The sequence below is a fragment of the Rhinoderma darwinii genome, chromosome 10 (assembly GCF_050947455.1).
Source record: "Rhinoderma darwinii isolate aRhiDar2 chromosome 10, aRhiDar2.hap1, whole genome shotgun sequence".
Taxonomy (NCBI): Eukaryota; Metazoa; Chordata; class Amphibia; order Anura; family Rhinodermatidae; genus Rhinoderma; species Rhinoderma darwinii.
In genome coordinates this window covers 91,924,812-91,946,465 of record NC_134696.1, presented here as the reverse complement: position 1 = coordinate 91,946,465, position 21,654 = coordinate 91,924,812, and the positions used below count along the sequence as shown (strand labels likewise).

The following is a 21,654-nucleotide window of genomic DNA, read 5'->3' as shown; positions in this document are numbered from 1 at the left end:
GAGCAACCTGCCGCTCGGTTAAAACGAGGGGTTCAGGGTTCTCGTAAATGGTGGGGGTCTGAGCTGTCGGACACCCACCGATCAGCAAGTTACCCCTTACCCTATGGATAGGGGGTTACTTGTAACCGGAATACCCCTTTAAAGCCCCTGAAGTAGTATGTGGGAGGGATGGAGATCTTCTATAGGTGAGGATCATGACTTTTACTTTTAGGTTCTAGTATAGGACAGTCTACGACTCTCCACTAACTTTCCTTGTAATCAATCTAGCGCTGTAAATGCTATGGAGTATTATACAGGGATGTATAACCCCAGACCCTGCATATGGTCACGTTTTAGAAGTTCATGATCTGAAGTTCTCATGTTCTTTAACATCAAATAGGGGTCACTTCGTGGTGCGCCATTTTCCCTGATGTTATGGGTCATGTCCAGGGGGTTCCCCATTGTGCCCCTTGTGAGTCTGTTGGGGTTGACTCCAGATGGTTGGTTTGCCATCTATGTGGCCAGATAATACTCTGAAGGGAAGATGTTAACTCGATTTCTTCTATTTATTCGCCAGCCCACACTGAGGGCATCATGCCACAGGGCCCAACCAATAATGTAAGCAGCAGAAAGCAGACTCCAGTGTAGATGGCATTGCGGATGTTGCTCTAGAGAAAAGTGAGGATGTGTTCAGTGTTAGTCATAGTTTTGATTCCAGAGTCTGATAGAATATGGGCATGGGGAAAGAAGTTTACTGATGTGACAACCCACTTACAAGCAAATCCTACAACATACATTTACTTCTATATGGAAAGTATTTTATTTGTATATTGCAAGCAAAAAAGCCAATAGCAACAAAAGTGAGCAGTCTGAGTCTTTAAAGGAGTATTTCAGTATATTACAATGACTACTAACCTTAGGACCTCTTAGGATAGGCCATCTATGTTTGATAGAGGGGGTCCCACCTCCAGTCCCTCAATCAGCAGAATAAAGGGGCAGCGGCTGTACCTGGTCCTGCAACTCAATCCATTCAGGTAAACAGGGCAGCACCAGGCACAGCCACACCGGACATTGCAGAGACTTCAGTAAAGTGCCACATCCATTTTGTTTCTGATTTTGGGGTTCCAGGGATGGGACCACCACCGTTCTTACATTGAGGATATGCTATCAATGTAAAAAAAATGTATTAAAAAAGAACACTGTAAATCTGCAAGATTCATACATCTGCTACTTTGTCAGGCAGACCATTCAAGAGTTAAAACCAAATGACATTTCTTCATTGCTTAACTGGACTTACACAAGAGAGTGCTGCGGCTTCCTGATTCTATGATAGATCTACAGGAGAGTCACACAACAGTCCGTCATCTGCAATGAAGGGATTTGTAATAACAGGTAAGATCCATATATACACACAATGCTACACCTATAAATCAATGATAACTAGCAAGTGACTGTTCTGCCATCAGCTCATTATCCTTATTATTAACAATTATACATCTACAAGACACTGCAGATAATGTAACGATAGAGCTCTCTGCCCAGCGGGTACAATGTATTACTGACACAACATAAATATGGAATTGTCTGTACCCTGTATTTTACTTTATGTCATTTCACTAATATTTAAGATGAACTGAACAAGTTAATATCTCGGTGAGTACTGCTCCCGGGCTGGGGTTGTTGGCAGCTGTCAACCGATACCCACCCTCCGGTGATTTATCCAGTTCCCAATCATGTTTTATCGATATATCGGAGAGGAGGAATAACACACAGACGCTGATGATATGCTCAAAAATACTCCTCTAAATTTTATTGCCAAACTCCATTACAATAATATCGTTCAAAAGGGGTGTAGGCTTGAGGTTAACCAATCAGAGGCAATATTTCAAATTCAGCCAATTACAGACATACGATACATTCCACATGCATTATTATAATTCTTCATACATCAGGGTTTGCAGGTGCCTTATCTTTCTTGGCAAGCATACAATAGATTGTTCTATTAAGATGGGGAGACGTACCCCACATTGCCTATGTGAATGTGTCTCCCTTCTCCCATCTCACTCCCTGCTCCTTCCTTCCAAGCCTCGGAACCAAGGTCAAAGAAAGCTCAACTTAGAAACATAAAAACCTGTCTTAAAGGAGTAATGACTTTCTTATTCATTATAAAAGAACCAAGATGGAAACTCGAGGCAAGATGGCCGCTGCACAAAATGAATTCATATACATTATTTTAATCACTTTCACAGCAGCACTCAGCCGTCTGTACGGAAGAGCTACACACTAATCTCCATGTATACAACACATCCATAGGGACTAGTGAGAGTTTATGTGTGTTGCAAAAGAAAAAAATAGTTTCAAGGGAAAACAGCCTCTGATTTTCAGGCGTTTTTAAAGCATCAAGTGTTTTTTGATGCGTTTTTACAGCCGTTTCTCTATTGACATGCGTTTCTTTTTTACGGGGCGTTCTTTTACACTACGTTTTTACAAACTTGAAGGAAAGCCGAGCTACAACTCTGCAGACAGTATAAATAGCTGAGCTGAGTAACAGAAATATGACAAGAGAAGTTACAGGAAAATGAGGAGGGGGAGGGTGGAAATAGAGAAGCGTTCACTTACAGGAGACTCCCAGTGAAGTCCAGATATTCTCCATCATCCATAGTCACCACTAGCTGCACCTCAACTCGGGGCGGAGGGGGTCTTCTTAGATGTTGGGCCCCATAGCTGCTGCTGGTCTGTGGGAGAGAAGTCTAGTCAGTGTAACCTTCTCATACGTCTCCTGTAATTACAAGTTTCAGGCTGGGTTCACACGACCATGTTACGTCCGTAATGTACGGAACGTATTTCGGCCGGAAGACCCGGACCGAACACAGTGCAGGGAGCCGGGCTCCTAGCATCATAGTGATGTACGACGCTAGGAGTCCCTGCCTCGCTGCAGGACAACTGTCCCGTACTCTAATCATAATTACCGTACGGGACAGTAGTTCCACGCAGAGGTAGGGACTCCTAGCGTCGTACATCACTATGATGCTAGGATCCCGGCTCCCTGCACTGTGTTCGGTCCAGGTCTTCCGGCCGAAATACGTTCCGTACATTACGGACGTAACATGGTCGTGTGATCCCAGCCTTAAGGCTAAACACATGAAGAAGTCATTGGGTACAGCTAGGGAGTCGGCAAACAAAGTGGTAGTCATTGATCTACAGATGCCTCCACCCTTACATTTTCTTGTATTATACAATTTGTCACGATACCAATTCAATACAATGTCGTTCCATCCAGAAAAAAATCTATATATGTTAAACGTATAAAAAATGTTTTTACATTGGAATCTATGCGAGAGATGACTGACGGATGCCATCCAGCGGCCATCCGGTGCCCATAGGCCCCCATTTAAAAAAAAATGGTATAGGTTTAACATACACTTAATACTGGATGGCTGTGACGTATATGTTTTTGACCATGGGAGTCTATGGGCGATGAATGCCATTTTTTTTTACATATTTAACATCTTGCACCATGCATCTCGGGTTAGGTCGGATTTAAGCTCTGCTCACATCTGCGTCAAGGCTTTGTTGTTCTTCTCCGTTAAGAGCAGAATAATGAAAAACCAGAACGACCGGATCCGTCACATGACAGAAAAAAAGCTGCGCCTGATGGACCCATTGACTTTAATGGGTTATGTCAGGTCTCCTGCAATAGCCAAACACAGGCTGCAGCGGTCACATGGGCTGCAGCGTCATCCCAGGAGGCCGAACTGCACTCAGAACAGACGGACGCGTCGCAATGACTATGGCCGGGAATAAGTTTGAGGTCTTTTTTGGGAGTTTTCCTTTAAAAACTGCTTTCCGCAGTGGAGATATTGCCCAAAAACCTGAACCAAAATTTGGTGCGTTTTTTTCCAGGCAGTTCCCTGCACGTTCTAGGTCAAATATGCTGCATAGGTATATGCAGCGCATCCAACCCGTGAGGACATAGCTTTACCATTCTGTAAAGATTAATGGGATCACATTTTTATATTTCATACTCGGACATCTGTAGCAGAGCTGAGTTTGCGTTTTGGTTTAATTCATCACAATGAGGGAGGTTTAAGTCAATGTTGTGCTCAAAAGACAAAAGTACAAGAGGATTTCTACCTAAAATGTAAAATTACCACATATTAGCAAATCAAACAGCCAAAGGTTAAATGGTAACTACATTTTTATAGGAACATGTCAGAAGTTTTGATCTCTGGGGTCCGAGCACAAACCCCCACCGATTGCTAAAATGAAACTGCAGAAGCGATTGAGTGAGTGCTGTGCCGCTTAGTTTCTGGTCGGCGTACAGGCCAAATAAAAAGTCTATGAGTCCATCCGAGGAAAGCCGATCAGAAACAAAAAGACACATTTGACGTTCATTTTTGCAAAGTGACATCTGGAAGTTACTAACTTATGTCCAATTTTGTGTCTTGGGTGAGAATCTTCAAGTGGTAAAATTGGCCCTGCTACATCTGTATATTGTGGCAATAAAGGGACACAACCCAGATGAATGATTTAAATGGGAATAATTTCTGACAGAACCAGCGGACAGTAAGGATCAGTATCCTGGGTGAGATTTACTGTAAGTCACTGATGATTCATTTATAGAAAGGTTTTGAGTTGATACTTTATTTATATTTTTTATAACAGATGATTTTCTCTTGTAGTTCTCCTCGTCCTCACATTGGAGGTGACCAGTGCAATGCCCAGTATCCAGCTGATCCCCCAGTATCCAGTTATTAATGGATCTGTCACCCTGAGCGTTACTGGGATTACAGAGAGAATTGTGGCTATCAACTGGTATAAAGGACCAGATACAAACGCTCAGTACATCATCCTGTCATATTCTCCTGGTAGTGGTTTCCCTCCATATAATGGACCTCAATACCATCCCAGGATCACAGATTTCAGTAACGGATCATTACACATCAGAGATCTTCATATCACAGATGGAGGGAATTATATAGTGAAGATACAGACAAGTAAACAAGAAGACATAAATGTGACCCTGACCGTCTATGGTGAGTATCACTTTCTATTTCCAGCCTTCCATATATTAAAATTTCTCACTGCGCCTCATGTAACAAACTGTCTGAGAAAAGTCGTACTAACTGCACGTCACAACCAATCAGAGTTCAGCTTCCATATTCCAAACTGCAGCAGAGAAATGAACCGTGGACTGTGATTGGCTGCTCGGGGAAACTTTTCATACAAGAGGCGCCATTGAGAATCCGTCATCAGAATTGTTTTTCCTTTACAGAAAAATATATATGTAATACAAGAAAATTAGTATAAGACGTACACTCTGACGTATGTTCATTATTAATGACTTATGCTCTCGCTGGTGCTGATGTACATTATTATAACAGCGGGTACTAGCACATGCCATGGGAAACACATGTACCAGGGCGTAACTAGGAAAGACTGGGCCCCAAGCAAACTTGACTGGGCTTCCCCCCTCCACCACAACCAACAACCCCCACCCTCCCAACAATCAACATTGTCACAGTAGAAGCAAAGTGGATGAGATTTGAACAAATATCATCCACACGCTGTGTAAATGATAAACGGTGAAATGTTTTTTAAACCGCAGCATGTCAATTGTATTTGCCTAATAAAAAAAATAAAACATATTATACTTACCCAGAATATTCTGCTTCTTCATCCAGGCTAGTCTCCTGGGACATTTCATCCCATGTGACTGCTGCAGCCAATCACAGGCTGCACATGGAATAAAACATCATCCCAGGAGGCCGGTCTGCAGGACACCAGAGGGTAAGTATGTGTTTTTGGGGTTTTTTCCACAGCGGACATTCCAGCCGAATAACTGCACCACAATTTGGTGTGTTTTTCATCCGGAATTCCCTGTGGCCGCCAGGACTGATACACTGTTTACCTTTACTCAGCCATATCCGCCCTCTGTGAACATAGCCTACGGCTGGATTCACACAAGCATATTACGTCCGTAATGGACAGAACGTAATTCGGCCGCAAGTCCCGGACCGAACACACTGCAGGGAGCAGGGCTCCTAGTATCATAGTTATGTACAATGCTAGGAGTCCCTGCCTCACTGCGGGACAACTGTCCCATACTGTAATCACATTTTCAGCACGGGACAGTAGTTCCATGGAGAGGCAGGGACTCCTAGCGTCGTACATAACTATGATGCTAGGAGCCCGGCTTCCTGCAGTGTGTTCGGTACGGGACTTGCGTCCGAATTACGTCCTGTCCATAATGGGTGAAGATTGTGAGGAGGTTGAAACCTTGTGGGTGGAATTACAAAGGGAGGTAAACACTGAGAAAATTACTTTTGGTGTAATCTATAGACCCCCCAATATAACTGAGGAGATGGAAGGTCAGCTATATAAACAGATGGAGCGGGCTGCACAGGCGGGTACTGTAGTGATAATGGGAGATTTTAATTTCCGGGATGTTAATTGGTGTCATGGTTCGGCTTCAGCTGCAGAGGGGAGAAATTTCCTCAACCTGTTGCAGGAAAATTTTATGGGCCAGTTTGTGGAAGACCCGACTAGAGGTGAAGCTCTGTTGGATCTTGTCATTTCTAATAATTCAGAGCTAGTTGGGAATGTCAATCTTCGTGAAAACCTCGGTAACAGTGATCACAATATTGTTACATTTTACCTATACTGTAAAAAACAATCACAGGCTGGGAGGGCAAAAACCCTTAATTTTAAGGAGGCCAATTTCCCCAGGATGAGGGCGGCAATTCAGGATATAGACTGGGAAGAACTAATGTCAAATAATGGGACAAATGATAAATGGGAGATTTTAAAATCTACTTTGTATAATTATAGTGAAAAATTTACTCCTACAGGTAACAAGTATAAACGACTAAAATTAAACCCCACATGGCTTACACCTTCTGTAAAAGGGTAATACGTGACAAAAAAAGGGCATTTGAAAAATACAAATCTCAGGGTACAGCTGTAGCCTTTATAAATTATAAAGAGCTTAATAAAATCTGTAAAAAGATAATAAAATCTGCAAAAATACAAAATGAAAGGCGGGTGGCCAAGAATAGTAAAACAAATCCCCAAAAATTCTTCAAGTATATAAATGCAAAAAGGCCAAGTTCTGAACATGTAGGACCCCTAGATAGTGGTAATGGGGAGTTGGTCACAGGGGATCAAGAGAAGGCAGAGTTACTAAATTGGTTCTTTAGCTCTGTATATACAACAGAAGAAAGAGCAGCTGATGTAGCCGGTGCCAGTGCTGTTAATATATCAGTTGATATACTGAATTAGCTTGGACCATATCTACATCCAGCCAAGTTAAATAAAATAAATGTACACAAGGCCCCAGGACCAGATGGGTTACATCCTAGAGTTCTTAAAGAGCTTAGTTCAGTTATTTCTGTCCCCCTCTTCATATTTAGAGATTCTCCAGTGACTGGTATAGTGCCAAGGGACTGGCGCAGGGCAAATCTGGTGCCTATTTTCAAAAAGGGCTCTAGGTCTTCCCCGGGTAATTATAGACCAGTAAGCTTAACATCCATCGTGGGGAAAATATTTGAGGGGCTATTGAGGAACTATATACAGAATTATGTGACAATAAATAGCATTATAAGTGACAGCCAGCACGGTTTAACTAAGGACAGAAGTTGTCAAATCAACCTGATTTGTTTTATGAAGAGGTGAGCAGAAGCGTAGACAGAGTGGCCGCTGTGGATTTAGTGTTTTTGGCATTTGACACTGTCCCTCATAGACATCTAATGGGTAAATTAAGGACTATAGGTTTAGAGATTAGAGTTAAATTGGCTCAAGAAACGTATCCAGAGAGTTGTGGTCAATGATTCCTACTCTGAATGGTCCCCGATTATAAGTGGTGTACCCCAGGGTTCAGTGCTGGGACCACTATTATTCAACTTATTTATTAATGATATAGAGGATGGGATTCATAGCACTATTTCTATTCTTGCAGATGACACCGAGCTATGTAGTAATATTCAGTCTATGGAAGATGTTCATGAATTACAAGCTGATATGGACACACTGAGTGTTTGAGCATCCACTTGGCAAATGAGGTTTACTGTAGATAAATGTAAAGTTATGCATCTGGGTACCAACAATCTGTATGCATCATATGTCCTAGGGGGAGCTACATTGGGGGAGTCACTTGTTGAGAAGGATCTGGGTGTACTTGTACATCATAAACTATGTAACAGCACAATGTCAATCAGCTGCTTCTAAGGCCAGCAAGATATTGTCATGTATTAAGAGGCATGGACTCGCTGGACAGGGATATAATATTACCACTTTACAAAGCATTAGTGCGGCCTCATCTAGAATATGCAGTTCAGTTCTGGGCTCCAGTTCATAGAAAGGATGCCCTGGAGTTGGAAAAAATACAAAGAAGCGCAACGAAGGTAATTAGGGGCGTGGAGAATCTAGGATATGAGGAAAGATTAAAATAATTAAATCTATTAAGCCTTTGAAAGAGACGACAAAGGGGGGACATGATTAATATATTAAGGGCCATACAAGAAATATGGTGAAAACCAGTTCCATGTAAAAAACACTCAAAAAAAGGGGGCACTCCCTCCGTCTGGAGAAAAAAAAAGGATCAATCTGCAACAAGCCTACTTTACTGTGAGAACTGTGAATCTATGGAATAGTCACCGCAGGAGCCGTCACAGCAGGGACAGTAGATGGCTTTAAAAAAGACTTAGATAATTTCCTAGAACGAAAAAATATCAGCTCCGATATCAATGTGTAGAAATTTTTCCCTTCCCTTTTCCCATCCCTTGGTTGAACTTGATGGACATGTGTCTTTTTTCAACCATAAGGACTATAGTAGAAACAGGAGTAGAACTACAAGTTCCAGACGAGGAATCCAAAAGGGCAAGACGGGAGCGAAGTCAGAGGTTAGGATTCGACAGTATAATAGGCACCAGGCAGACAAATGCAACGGGGAGGCAATAGGCAGTGTCCAGGAACAGAACTAGATCAAACACAGGCAATCTATAAGACTATCAGGCTGGAGCTAGACCTAGGCTTTTATTGTAGTGAGTGGTAATTCGCTGTCTATAGGAATGTATTGAATGTATTGAGCAGCTTGAGAAACTCTTCAAAGTCATTCCAGCCAACTGATTTGCTAGCAATTTTCTTTTTATCACTACATGATATCAGAGCTACTCACTTGTCTGCAGGGATCCTGAAGAGATTTTCAAGCTTCTCAATGAATTCCTATGGACAGCGATTTATCGCTCTACACAAAGCAGAGGTCCAAGTTTAGACCCAGCCTAACTGGACAGCGTCAGGCAATGAATGTGAGATCTGACTGGGGTTAAATAGCCAGTCTGATGAGCTCCTCAGAAATATCTGCATAGCAACGGAGCTCAGAACCAGGGCAGAGCGGCGCTCGTTGGTTTACTAGCAAAGTGGCACAACCACAAATATGACGCAGTAGGTGGCGGTTGGAGCAGGGAGTAATAATCGCTGTATGTAATAATCTGAACATTCATCTTTCACATTGTAGTGGAGAAATTGTGGCAGAAACATTATGATACAGATCAGACTGGACATTCACCTAAAACATATATAAAATATTCATTAAAACTAATTTATTGCAAACTAAGCATTCAGAAGGCGGTAGAACAAATATATATGAGGAAGCGGGTGTGTCCAAGTTCACATTTATTCTGTAATAATAATTATATTTTTACTTTTTTACATGTTTATTTGTCAGCGGGTCATATTGTAGGAAGGAAGACATGATTGGTGTCTCTCCTGCATTAATTTATATATGATGAACGTTCAGTTACTTATATAGCACCAACATATTATGCAAGGCTGTACAGTGGTCCTCTTTTACTGTCCCCATTGGGGCTCATAATCTAAATTGCCTATTAGTATGTTTTTGGGGTGTGGGAGGTATCCAGAGGAAACCCAGAACATACAAACTCCATGCAGATGTTGACCTTGGTTGGATTTGAACCCAGGCCCCCAGGCCATTGTGCTAATCACTGAGCCAACATGCTGCCCTAACTTTTTCATTTTGCATCAAAATAGTCCTATGAGGGCTTGATTTTTGCGGCGCAAGTTGTAGTTTTTCGTAATACCATTTTTATCTAAAAAAATTGTTTGTGGGGTAGAAAATAAAAATAACAGCAATTGCTCCTTTGTTTTTTGCGCTTCGTTTTTACATAATTCACTGTGCAATAAAAACAACATGTTAAAGAGGCTCTGTCACCACATTATAAGTGGCCTGTATTGTACATGATGTGATCGGCGCTGTAATGTAGATTGCAGCAGTGTTTTTTATTTAGAAAAACTATCATCTTTGACGGAGTTATGACCTATTTTAGCTTTATGCTAATGAGTTTCTTAATGCCCACCAGGGCGTGTTTTACTTTTTGACCAAGTGGGCGTTGTGGAGAGAAGTGTATGACGCTGACCAATCAGTGTCATACACTTCTCCCTATTCATTTACACAGCAGATAGTGATCTTACTAGATCACTATGCGCAGTCACATACACACACATTAACGTTACTCAAGTGTCCTGACAGTGAATAGAGATCACTACCAGCCAGGACGTGATGTTTATTCAGAATCCTGACACTTCGGTAACGTTTGTGTGTGATTTTCAGAATTAAAATGTATGTATTTTGTAGTAAAACGTCTACTTTATTGGATATTTTGGCTTCATGTCAGTTGAAAACAACGTTTTTAACCACACACGCAAACGACAAACAAATAGACCAGTGCGAAGCCGGGTAACTGCTGTTTATAATAGATTACATTTATTAATATTATTATTATTTCTAGAATTCATAAATGACGTCAATGTGGATTCCATAGGACTTGGACTAGGACTTGCCTTTACCATAATCTTGGGAGTTGTACTTATTATTGGAAGTTTCTGCTTATACAGGAAATTAGTGACAAAGAGAAAGAATGGTAAGAGAAAATACTGACATGTTACTAAGGACTAATTCACACGAGCGTGAATCTCGTCCGTGTGCAGTGCATTGATACAACGCACAGCACACGGCCCCATTGATTTCAAGAGGGCTATTAACACGTGTGAGTTTTTACACAGCGAGCGTCCGTTGCGTGAAACTCACTGCATGTCCTATATTGGTGCATTTTTCACAAGTAGACCACAGGCCCTGGGCTGTTACCCAAACTTGGGCCCCCCTTCTCCACTGCCGCCCTGCCGCGCCCTAACACTACCTTTATGTGCAAGCATTAACAAATGGTTGTTACGATTACCCTTGTCAAAAAGCTGTGTGTCTACATACTGACAGTCTCCAACCATCGCTGACAGTATAACACTGTGCAGGGACATATCCTTCTGACTAGGGGAAAGGTAACACCAATTTGTCTATCAGTCCTGGACTGCACAAAGATTTTTTTGTTAAATACAAGGTTTTCCTATAATAAACATGTCAGGAGAGGTGACAGATTCTCTATAAATCTAGTGACACACAGGTGACGACTTCTCAGATTCCAGTAGTTTTTTTTTCTTTTTCTCTTCTCCATCCTGTCCAGACTTCATGATGACTTCTCCGGGCCATGACCCATTTCTGCAGCTTCACTTTTCCAACATTTCGACACCTATAAACGAAGATTAAATTATCATGATGCTACAAACTATGCCCCTGAATATAATAGCACCATGCACAGCGCCCCGAAATGAAATAGTACCAAACACTGAGCCCCTGAATGAAATAGTACCAAACACTGTGCCCCTGAACATAATTGTGTCACACACTGTGAAGTAAAACACCACATACACAGTGTCCCCGGTAGATAGCGTCACCCCCATTTAGATAGTGCCACACCCCCCCTGTAGATAGCGCCACACCCCCTGTAGATAACGCCACACACCTCCTGTAGATAGCGCCACACACACCCTGTAGATAGCATCACACACAGCCCCCTATAGATAGCAACACACACCTGTAGCAGCGCCACACACAGCCCTCCTATAGATAGTGCCACACAGCACTCCGTCCTTGTATATAGTGCCCCAAAGCGCCTCCCCCTTGTATATAGTGCTACACAGTGCTTCCCCCCTCTTATATAGTGCTACACAGTGCTTCCGGCCTTGTATATAGTGCTACAAAGCACCCCCCTTGTATATAGTGCTACACAGCTCCCCCCTTGTATATAGAGCTACACAGCTCCCCCTTGTATATACTGCTACACAGCTGCCCCCTTGTATATAGTGCTACACAGCTGCCCCCCTTGTATATAGTGCTACTGTAAAGGATTTTCCAGACACTGCTTCTGTGTCGACGGCCGTGGTTAATCAGCCTGCATCTGTTCCTAGGTCTGCTAGAGTGACTCGATCTGCTACCACTCAGGCTGGTAGGCTGAGGAGTGGGAGAACCTATCACAGCCTGGCCAGACGGTTCTAGCTCCCGCCCTTGGTCTATTTATACCTTCATTTGCTGCTTGTCCTTTGCCTGTGATTCTCTTGTTTCCTGGCTCTACTGTTCCTGCTATTACCATTGACCTCTGCTTCATATTGACCCTGGCTTGACTGACTATTCTCCTGCTCTGCTTTTGCTACCACGTACTCTCCTGGTTTGACTCGGCTCGTTCACTACTCCTGTTGCTCACGGTGTTGCCGTGGGCAACTGCCCCACTTCCCTTTGCTTCTGTGTACCTTGTCTTGTGTTGTCTGTCGTGCACATATTGAGCGTAGGGACCGTCGCCCAGTTGTACGCCGTCGCCTAGGACGGGCCGTGCAAGTAGGCAGGGACTGAGTGGCGGGTAGATTAGGGCTCACCTGTCCATCTCCCTACCCTGACATTACAGCTACGCAGCTGCCCCCCTTGTATATAGTGCTACACAGCTCTCCCCCTTGTATATGGCGCTACCCAGTCGCCGTCCCCTTGCATATAATTCCACACAGCGCTTCCCCCCTTGTATTAAGTGCCACACAGTGCTTTCCCCCCTTGTATATATCCTGAGGACACAAATACAAGTGAACGTGGCTGTTGCTAGCACTCGGGCCCCCTCGTAGACGCCTTGAAATACGCATGGAAATATGGTATCTAAACCTTGACAAACACCTGCCCATTGAAATCGTTTTTTTTTTATGCCATTTTAAAAAACGGCGCGTAAAAACAAGGAGCATGTCACATCTTGAGCCGTTTTTGCATCTGTTTTTCATAATGTCTATTGAAAAACAGCTCCAAAAATGGCTACAAAAAACACCTAAAAAACGTCTTTGGCTACAAAAACGGCTGAAAATCAGAAGCTGTTTTTCCTTGAAAACAGCTCATTTTCAGCCCTTTTTGATTTTGCATGTGAACATACCCTAAGACACTCGATTGTCTCAGAGTAGTGGTTTGCTTGGTCTCTTGCATCTTTCATATGAGAAATTGGAAACCCGTATCCCATATTGCACATATGGCAATCTACGGGGTCACTAAGGGTATGTTCACATGGCCTATTTTCAGACGTAATTCGGGTGTTTTACGCCTCGAATGATGCCTGAAAAAACGCCCCTAATACGCCTACAAACATCTGCCCATTGCTTTCAATGGAAATTACGATGTTCTGTTCCCACAAGCCTTTATTTTACGCTTCGCTGTCAGAATATGGCGCATAAAATGACGGCTCGTCAAAAGAAGTGCAGGACACTTCTTGGGACGTTGGAGGCGTTTTTTCATTGACTCCATTGAAAAACAGCTCCAAAAACGGCCGTAAAAAACGCCACGAAAAATGCGAGTTGTTAAAAACTGTGTGAAAATCAGGAGTTGTTTTCGCCTGAAAACAGCACCATATTTTCAGATGTTTTTGCTCACTGCGTGTGAACATACCCTAACAATGAATGCACATTGATAGTTTACAGAAATTTTCACAATCAGAACTCTGTTCCAAATTCCTCACTATTCCAATTGATCCTCTTCATGATCTACAAGTTAAGAACTATTTGATGAAGGTCATACCACACCTACACCTACAGCAATGGTTTAAAAGTTTATACATATTCCTCTACACTTTTACCAATCCTAAACTTCAATGACAAACGGACGGGAGATGACCAAGCACTGACACCAGCAACCATTCTAGCGGCACTGGAACAGGCACAAATCTCACCCCTTTGCTCAATTCTTGGAAATTAGATGTAAAATCGGCCATAGGTCATATTTAACCCCTTTTAAAGACCATAAGATAGTGAAATATCCCACTTCTCACAGTTTTAAATGCCAAACCCCAAATGCTAACCTATACCATTGCTTATAATACTGCCCCTAGATTCAAACCTTCTAGTCCCGAATTTGATCATACACCACCCAAAAATCTTACTAATATTGCACCGAATAATTTGGTGTAAAACATTTTTGGACATTTATATCTTGAAACTTACAGGAGTTCCCCGGGGGCACGTAAACTGCAGAATTATTTTCATTCTTGGCGCTGCCGCATAGTGTTGCTTGACAACCCGGCATCACCTTATAAATTATTTATTGGCAAACGGTCTTATTTACTGAATATGGACTGGGTGGAAGACTTTTTTTATACAAGGAACAAAAAGTCAAACAATTCTTTGAATCCTGGGAAACTATCATTTCCCTGCTGCCGCTGAATATTAAAATTAATATCAGAATCTGCCTTCAATGAGGTAAATGATTTCAGTAACAGGTTCTCCTGGGGGACCCTCCTCTGTGATTTAATGTCAGGGTTCAAGGTCTTCCTGGTGTCAGCAGGAATCTTCCTACCTCCTCCTGCGGATGCCACAAAATAATTGGTACATCACGCTTGGTGGCTGTGGGCGGTTGGCTGGTCCGTTGTCCACGTTTAACTTCTCTAGCAAGGATGGCGGTGCCCTGTGGGGTTTCGGGGACACAATAATTGAAAGGAAAACGTAACTGAACGAGAGGAGGACTAGACCAAAGTTATTTATTTCTATGACATGAACATTCTTTCTTATTAGTATCGTCCGTCACCCCATTTTCACCATTTATTTTTGCTTAGAAAGACTGATTAGGAGAGACTTCTCTTATACAGAGATATATGATAATATAATAGGTTTTATTTTGTAACAGGATCAAGTATTATGGGGTTCACTATTCCGCACAGATATTATCCTGAGCATATGAATGTATAAAATACCCCATTTACATGCAAATCCGGCAAAATGTGAGCAAATTCGTCAGGATTGAGGTGCGGAATCCAGACAATCCTGAACGCGTGAACATGGCCTTAGATGTGTCTATACTTTGTGCATTGTTTCTTCTATGGAACCAGCAGATCTCTGAATGAATAAGAATCAAGATAATATAGATCGCAGCCTAAGATTATGAAGCCCCCGGCAGTAACTTCTATATATACATCAATATGAAGTCAGGGGGATCCAGAGACTCTCAGCGTTGTTCCAGTATTAACATCACAGCGAGCCCTATAATATCTACAGGGAGAGGAGAAGACAAATAGTTTTCCCAGGATTCAGAATTTGGACGCACACACCACATTATGTCCACAAGATTCATTATTAACCAGTTTAAGGTCAGAATATTTTCCCTCCTTGATTAAGTAGTTGACCTTATTTTATACATTATCCAAATAATCTTCGGCTTTTTTTTTTTCTATGATACACGGGGTTTAATTGTTAATTATTATGCAATTTTTAATTTGTTTTCTTTGTGTGTTTTTAGAGGAAAATTTGTAAAAAATAGAGCAAAAAGTGTTTATTTTTTATTTTTTATTTGAACTCTTTCAGGATAAAGCCCCTTTTTTGTTTTTTCGTTTTTTAAATGTTTCCGTCAATGAAGTGGTGGGAGGGATTATTTTTTGCAGGAGTTGTGGTTTTTATTGCCACTATTTAAAGTACCATATAATGTACTGGGAAACTGCAAAACAAATTCTTTGTGGGGGGGATTGGAAAAAAACGGGTTTAGTTTCTACTGCTTTTACTTTACAACTTTACTTTATTCTGCAGCATAATAGATCACGGTGATACCAAATTTATATATTTATATTTTACTACTTTAACAAAGAATAAACTATTTGTTAAAAAAAAATGGTTTTGTGTCGCTATTTATTGAGCGGTCTTAGGGCTTATTTTTTGCGGAATGAGCTGAAGTTTTTATTGGTACCATTTCTCGGTACATACAACTTTTCGATCACAATTTTTTTTAAAACCATGGTGACCAAAAAACAGTAATTCTGGTGTTTACATTTTTTTACAGCGTTCACCGTGCGCATTAAATAACGTTATATTGTAAAAGTTCGGATTTTTACGGACGCGGCAATATCAATTTTGATTATTATTTTACATTACTTTAGAGAAAAAATGGGAAACAGGGTTTTCTTTTTCACTTTGAATATTTCGCCAGAGGCAGGGCATAACAGAGGCAGAAAGAAGGCAGACTTGGGGGTCTTCATTAGGACAGCTAACGAGCCCGCTTCATGCTTCAACCCCCACACCACATCCAGGTGTGTGAAGGGGTTAATAGCACAAAGGGGCATAGACATAGTTTGAAGATATAACACACTGGCTTCCTTCAGCTAGAGGGAGCTTAGATGTTTACTGCCCACTGTTATAAAGGGACTATAAATAGTAAAACAATATAAATGATATAATAATATACAGTAATAATAGAACAATATTTAGGAAGCTCCTTTTCTCCTTTTAGTGGCAGCTGCAGGCAGCACATTGTCTTTTAAAGGGGTTTTCCAGTCCCTCAAACTTGATGGCCTATTCTCAGGAATACTTGATGGTTCGGAGCCCGATCAGCTTTTTTAAAAAGGGTGCAGTGCTCCTATGATCGCTGCTTCCCCTTCAAAACAGCTGATCAGCAGAGGTCCCGGGAGTCGGACTCTGACCCATCAGCTATCGATGGGCTATCCTGAGGATAGGCCATCAAGTTTTAGGGACTGGAAAACCCCTTTGAACCTACTGAATTTGGAGCTCTGTATCAGTAAAACAAAGTGGCAAATGCGATACAGATATATTTTTATTTATTTTTAAATTATTCAGAACACAATTTTGGACATAAAATCAACACGGTGTTAAAAAGTGGAGATTCCCTTTAAATTAAAACATAAATATACATTTCCAGTGGCTTAAATGATACTTTCTTTTAACGTCTTATGATCTATCCACAGAGTCATCGGAGAACAGACAGGAACCCATCCCTGTATATGAGAATGTGAAGGTATGTGAAGATGTCGCAACAAGTGAACGCTGCGATGATTTCATAGGAACAGAATTACATTCAAACAATTATTGAAAACCCATATTATTCCACTTATCCAGTACCAGACATCCCAAATCTGAGACAATTGTTATACATAGCAAGAGACAGCTGGAAACTGGTACCTGATATATCTGTATGTTGTATGTAATAACACCGTTTTATAGTTAGCGGAAAGAAAAAAATTCCATTTCCATTTATAATAGAAACCACAACGTCAATCCGTCGGACAACGAATACCAGCAGTGCCTGACGGATCCTATTAATATACAATGAGACCTCTTGGGTTCCAGGGTGGTGTCTATTATTTGGATGAGAAGAATAGTGATACATGAAGTTTTTTGTTTTTTTTTACACATTAAATATAATGGAATGTGTCACAAAGACTCCTAATGGAGCCTCCGACGCAGATGTACGTATACATAGCCTAAGTCCATAAAGTTCAATCCTTTATACTTACATTCCCCAGTTGAGGTAAAGGAAGGCAAAACACACCTGGCATAGAGCAATGTGCTATAGAGTTGAAATCTCCTCCTTAACTCCCCCTGGCAATCAGACCGATCCCCAGATAAACAATGTACATTACTACCAGTAACATCGATATCTTACCTGTATATAGGGACAGGATATTTTAGCAAACTTGGAGTCCTATATTATACTATAGTATTACTATTATATGTAATATTGGGATCCGTTCACTTTTCTGATTTTTTTTATGAGTTGCCAGACACTGCAATAAAAAAAAAGGAATAAAGTAAACTGCATTTAAAAAAATAAATGTGTGCTCGCTTCGGCAGCACATATACTAAAATTGGAACGATACAGAGAAGATTAGCATGGCCCCTGCGCAAGGATGACACGCAAATTCGTGAAGCGTTCCATATTTTTATTAAGGTGTGCATATACGGCATTTTTACAACATCCGTCGGCGTCTCTGGGGGAGGCATGGAGTGAAGCCAAGCGACAGTTTGATCAATGGCTAGATAAAAGAGAAAGCATCTATCGGTCTCAATTTGATGCTGACCTTATGCGCTTTGGCAACAAAGCGGGCAAATTATTAGCGCGCCTGGCGAAGGGGAGGTATTCACGTCACACATTGTGTCCCTTAGAGACACCGACGGAATCCCTACAGCGGATCCGAAAAAAATTAACACTATTCTGCGTACGTATTATCAAGCCATTTATTCGGACACGCACATTGACCCCCAAAAAGGTAGGGAATTCTTGGAGAAGGTAAAGTTACCTGGGCTCACGCAGGAGCAGAACGATCTGCTGAGCGCAGAAATCACGGTGGAGGAACTCACGAGCACAATTAGGACCCTACATAACGGAAAGGCCCCGGGACCGGATGGGTTCACGGGAGAATTTTATAAGTCACAAGAGAGGAAGTCAGCCCCACTTTAGTGGAGTATTATAATATTTTACTAAAGACCGGTACTTTCCCAGCGGAGGCCAAAATAGCGCATATAAAGGTGCTGCCCAAGAAGGGGAAAGATCCTCTTGACCCGGGGTCATATCGCCCGATCTCATTGATAGATCAAGACCAGAAGCTACTTACAAAAATCTTAGCTAACCGCCTGGCTATATATTTGCCAGCATTGGTGGGGAAATCTCAAGTGGGGTTTGTAAAAGGTAGGGCGGCAGTGACTAATCTGCGTAAGGTGTTGACGGTCCTAGAAACAGTAAGGCACGATCCCCAGCCAGGGGCCCGACCGGCACTCTTGGTGCTAGACGCAGAGAAAGCTTTTGATAACATACAGTGGGAATGGCTGGGGATGGTGCTGGATAAGATGACGGTTCAGGGAGCCTTTCGGATCTTTTTGAAAGGGGTCTATAATAATCCCCAAGCGTGCGTCTACTCCTCAGGGTTTTTATTGTCTCCCTTCCAATTGCATAAAGGAACCCGACAGGGATGCCCACTGTCGCCACTTTTATTTAATCTAGCACTGGAACCTATGGCTAGATTTCTGGAAGAGTCCGCAGTATTTAAAGGTATCCAGGTGGGGTCTCGGGCAGTTAAGTTAGCCTTGTTTGCTGATGATGTTATACTGTTTATGTCAAATCCCCAAGAACACTTAATGCCGGTCTTTCATTTTTTGCAGGACTTTGGGCAATGCTCGGGATACAAAATCAATATGGCTAAAAGCGAACTGCTGGAGTTGGGCAAACCGTTACCCAGGGCATTTTGGCAGTCCTTGGGATGCGTAATATCCCCGGTGAAACAATGCATAACTTATCTAAGCATTAAGATAGGGAAGGGGCCTGAAACCCTATATGGTCTAAATTATCCACCGCTGTTTAAAAAAATACAGGCGGAACTTGCCAGATGGTGCTAGTTACCTCTATCCCTGCTGGGGAAGTGCCACCTAATCAAGATGGTTAGTTTCCCCAGACTGTTATATCCCTTTCAAACACTCCCGCTCTTGCTGAAGCATTGGGATGTCTCCAAACTGAACTCCGCATTTAAAAAAATTTGTATGGGCAGGAAAGAGGCCTCGTATTGTACTTACTAAACTCATGATGGGCAAGCAGGAAGGGGGACTGAAGTTTCCCAATATTAGTGGATACAATGTGGTATGTCTCTTTCGTCATGCAGTGGATTGGCTTCATGAAACGAGCCATTATTCCAACTTAGAGCTGGAAGGGGAGTATGCCTCACCCTGGAACTTAAAAGCGTTATTGCACTGTAGAGTGGCCTCCCTTCCGTGCCGTCTCAAAACCTCCATTGTCCTGAGAGATACAGTCCTGGCCTGGAAAGCGGTTCGTAAATGTTTTGGCTTGCCTCACCTGCTCTCCAAACACATGCCACTGTGGGGACACCCAGAATTCCTGCCGGGAGTAGACAATAGGAATAGATTTGCCTCTTGGGGGGAAGCAGGTATTAGTAACGCAGGGGATCTTATGCATAAAGAGGAAAGGAGATGGTTAACAGGGTCGAAAATCAGAGCTAAACGCAATCCCTTAGAGGGCAATGTTAATGTTGATTTTATACAAGTTTTCCAGGTGCGGTCGTTCTGTACCTCTAGGCTCAGAGATTTGAATAAGGAAGCCACCACTCATACTCTGGATGAGGTCATAGGCCCAACGGTTCTTCGGGCGACTATCTCGAGGTTGTATAGTGCACTCGGGGATTATTTTGTCCGCCAGCGCCCACGGGCTATGTTCAAAATATGGGAACAATGGACGCAAGATCCGGCGATAGGAGAGACCATATTGGAGGGTTGGGAGATGGTACGGAAGGTGATAGTGAACGAGAGCTGGAGGGAAACCTATTTTAAACTAATACATTCGGCCATATATGGCTTTAATATTTTACCTTCGCAGTCCTTCCCCGATCGCATTACGAGCTGTCCCAAATGCAACACCCCCCTGACAAATTTGTGGCACGGAGTATGGAGCTGTGCTCATACTGAACGATACTGGGAGATGGTACGCAGATATATTGTGGATCATTGGAAGGCGAAACTTCCGATGACGCCTCAAGCGCTGCTGTTCCATCAGGCGCGACCACCAGAGGAAGAGGGGGCTCGAGGAACGAGATCTCCGCTCCCCTTGGTGCACACAATCTTGCTGGTGTCCTTGAGGTGCCTTCTGTGTAAATGGCTGGAAGCGGATACACCGGGTCTCGACATGATCGTGTCTCGCTTAAAACAATTACTAACTCTCGAACGGGTGGAGGTAGAAAGAAGGAAAGAAACGGGAACCAAGAAGTTATTTGCTAAATGGCAAATATTTATAGAAACGCAATGCACAGCGACTGAGGGGGTGGAAATTGTTACGCCCTTTAGACACACAGCATGGTATCATACGCAATTTCTGGCAGGCACATTAGGAGGCTTACAAATGGAGCCTAGATAATAGAAGGGGAATGGATGGGACGGAGATATTATCTGATGGCCTGGGTCGTGTTCGGGGTTAGGGGAAGTCATGTTGTTAGCTTTTTAGTCGCTAGACAGATGCAAAGAGATATGCCATGAGTATATGTTAAGTTATGTTATTTTATTTTATTTTAGTTATATTCGCAAGTACGCGAGATTCAAATTGTGACGCAATTTTTCTGTGAAATGTCTGTAAAAAATGTGAAAAATGTTAATAAAAATGATGTTTTAAAAAAAAAAAAAAAAAATGTAAAAGAATGTATGCAGTCATACCATCATATCATTTCTATATTGACTGTTATTTACATTTGCAGGCAGCAGAACCAAAAGAAGAATCATCATACGTGGTGAGTAGAGAAACTTTAGCCTCTAGTTTAGTTGTGCAGAGTAGAGCTGTGAAGAATACATATAGATTTAGATGTTTTTTTTCTCTATATCAACTCTTTATGGCATTGCTATTTGATATGTCATAGAAGTGTGGTCCGTGGGGGCCCCAGGTGGAGATTTATGTCTTATTGAAATGTGGGAATATCGAACAGACACACCATGAAGGTTTAGTGGATGAAAATCCCTCAAAATCTATACTGTAATACCCTGCCT

The 21,654-nt window shown here is 42.1% G+C and overlaps 1 long non-coding RNA gene and 1 other non-coding gene across 6 annotated transcripts in view; one reads left to right on the top strand and one right to left on the bottom strand.

The window, feature by feature from the left end:
- Positions 1-440: 440 nt before the first annotated feature.
- LOC142662203 (uncharacterized) overlaps positions 441-21,654 on the bottom strand; it is a 40,778-nt gene continuing 19,564 nt past the window's right edge. For 2 of the 5 annotated variants that reach the window (XR_012850883.1, XR_012850885.1), the window contains exons 5-7: positions 2,599-2,714; positions 1,277-1,344; positions 441-647 (exon numbers count right to left, since the gene is read on the bottom strand). This is a non-coding gene — a long non-coding RNA (uncharacterized LOC142662203). Of the gene's footprint in view, positions 648-846; positions 1,144-1,276; positions 1,345-2,598; positions 2,715-21,654 lie in introns of those variants that run through there. The other 3 variants (XR_012850886.1, XR_012850882.1, XR_012850884.1) reach the window with 3 other exon arrangements.
- On the top strand, positions 17,958-18,064 carry LOC142662764 (U6 spliceosomal RNA). Its single transcript, XR_012850980.1, has one exon. It is a non-coding gene; the product is annotated as a U6 spliceosomal RNA (small nuclear RNA).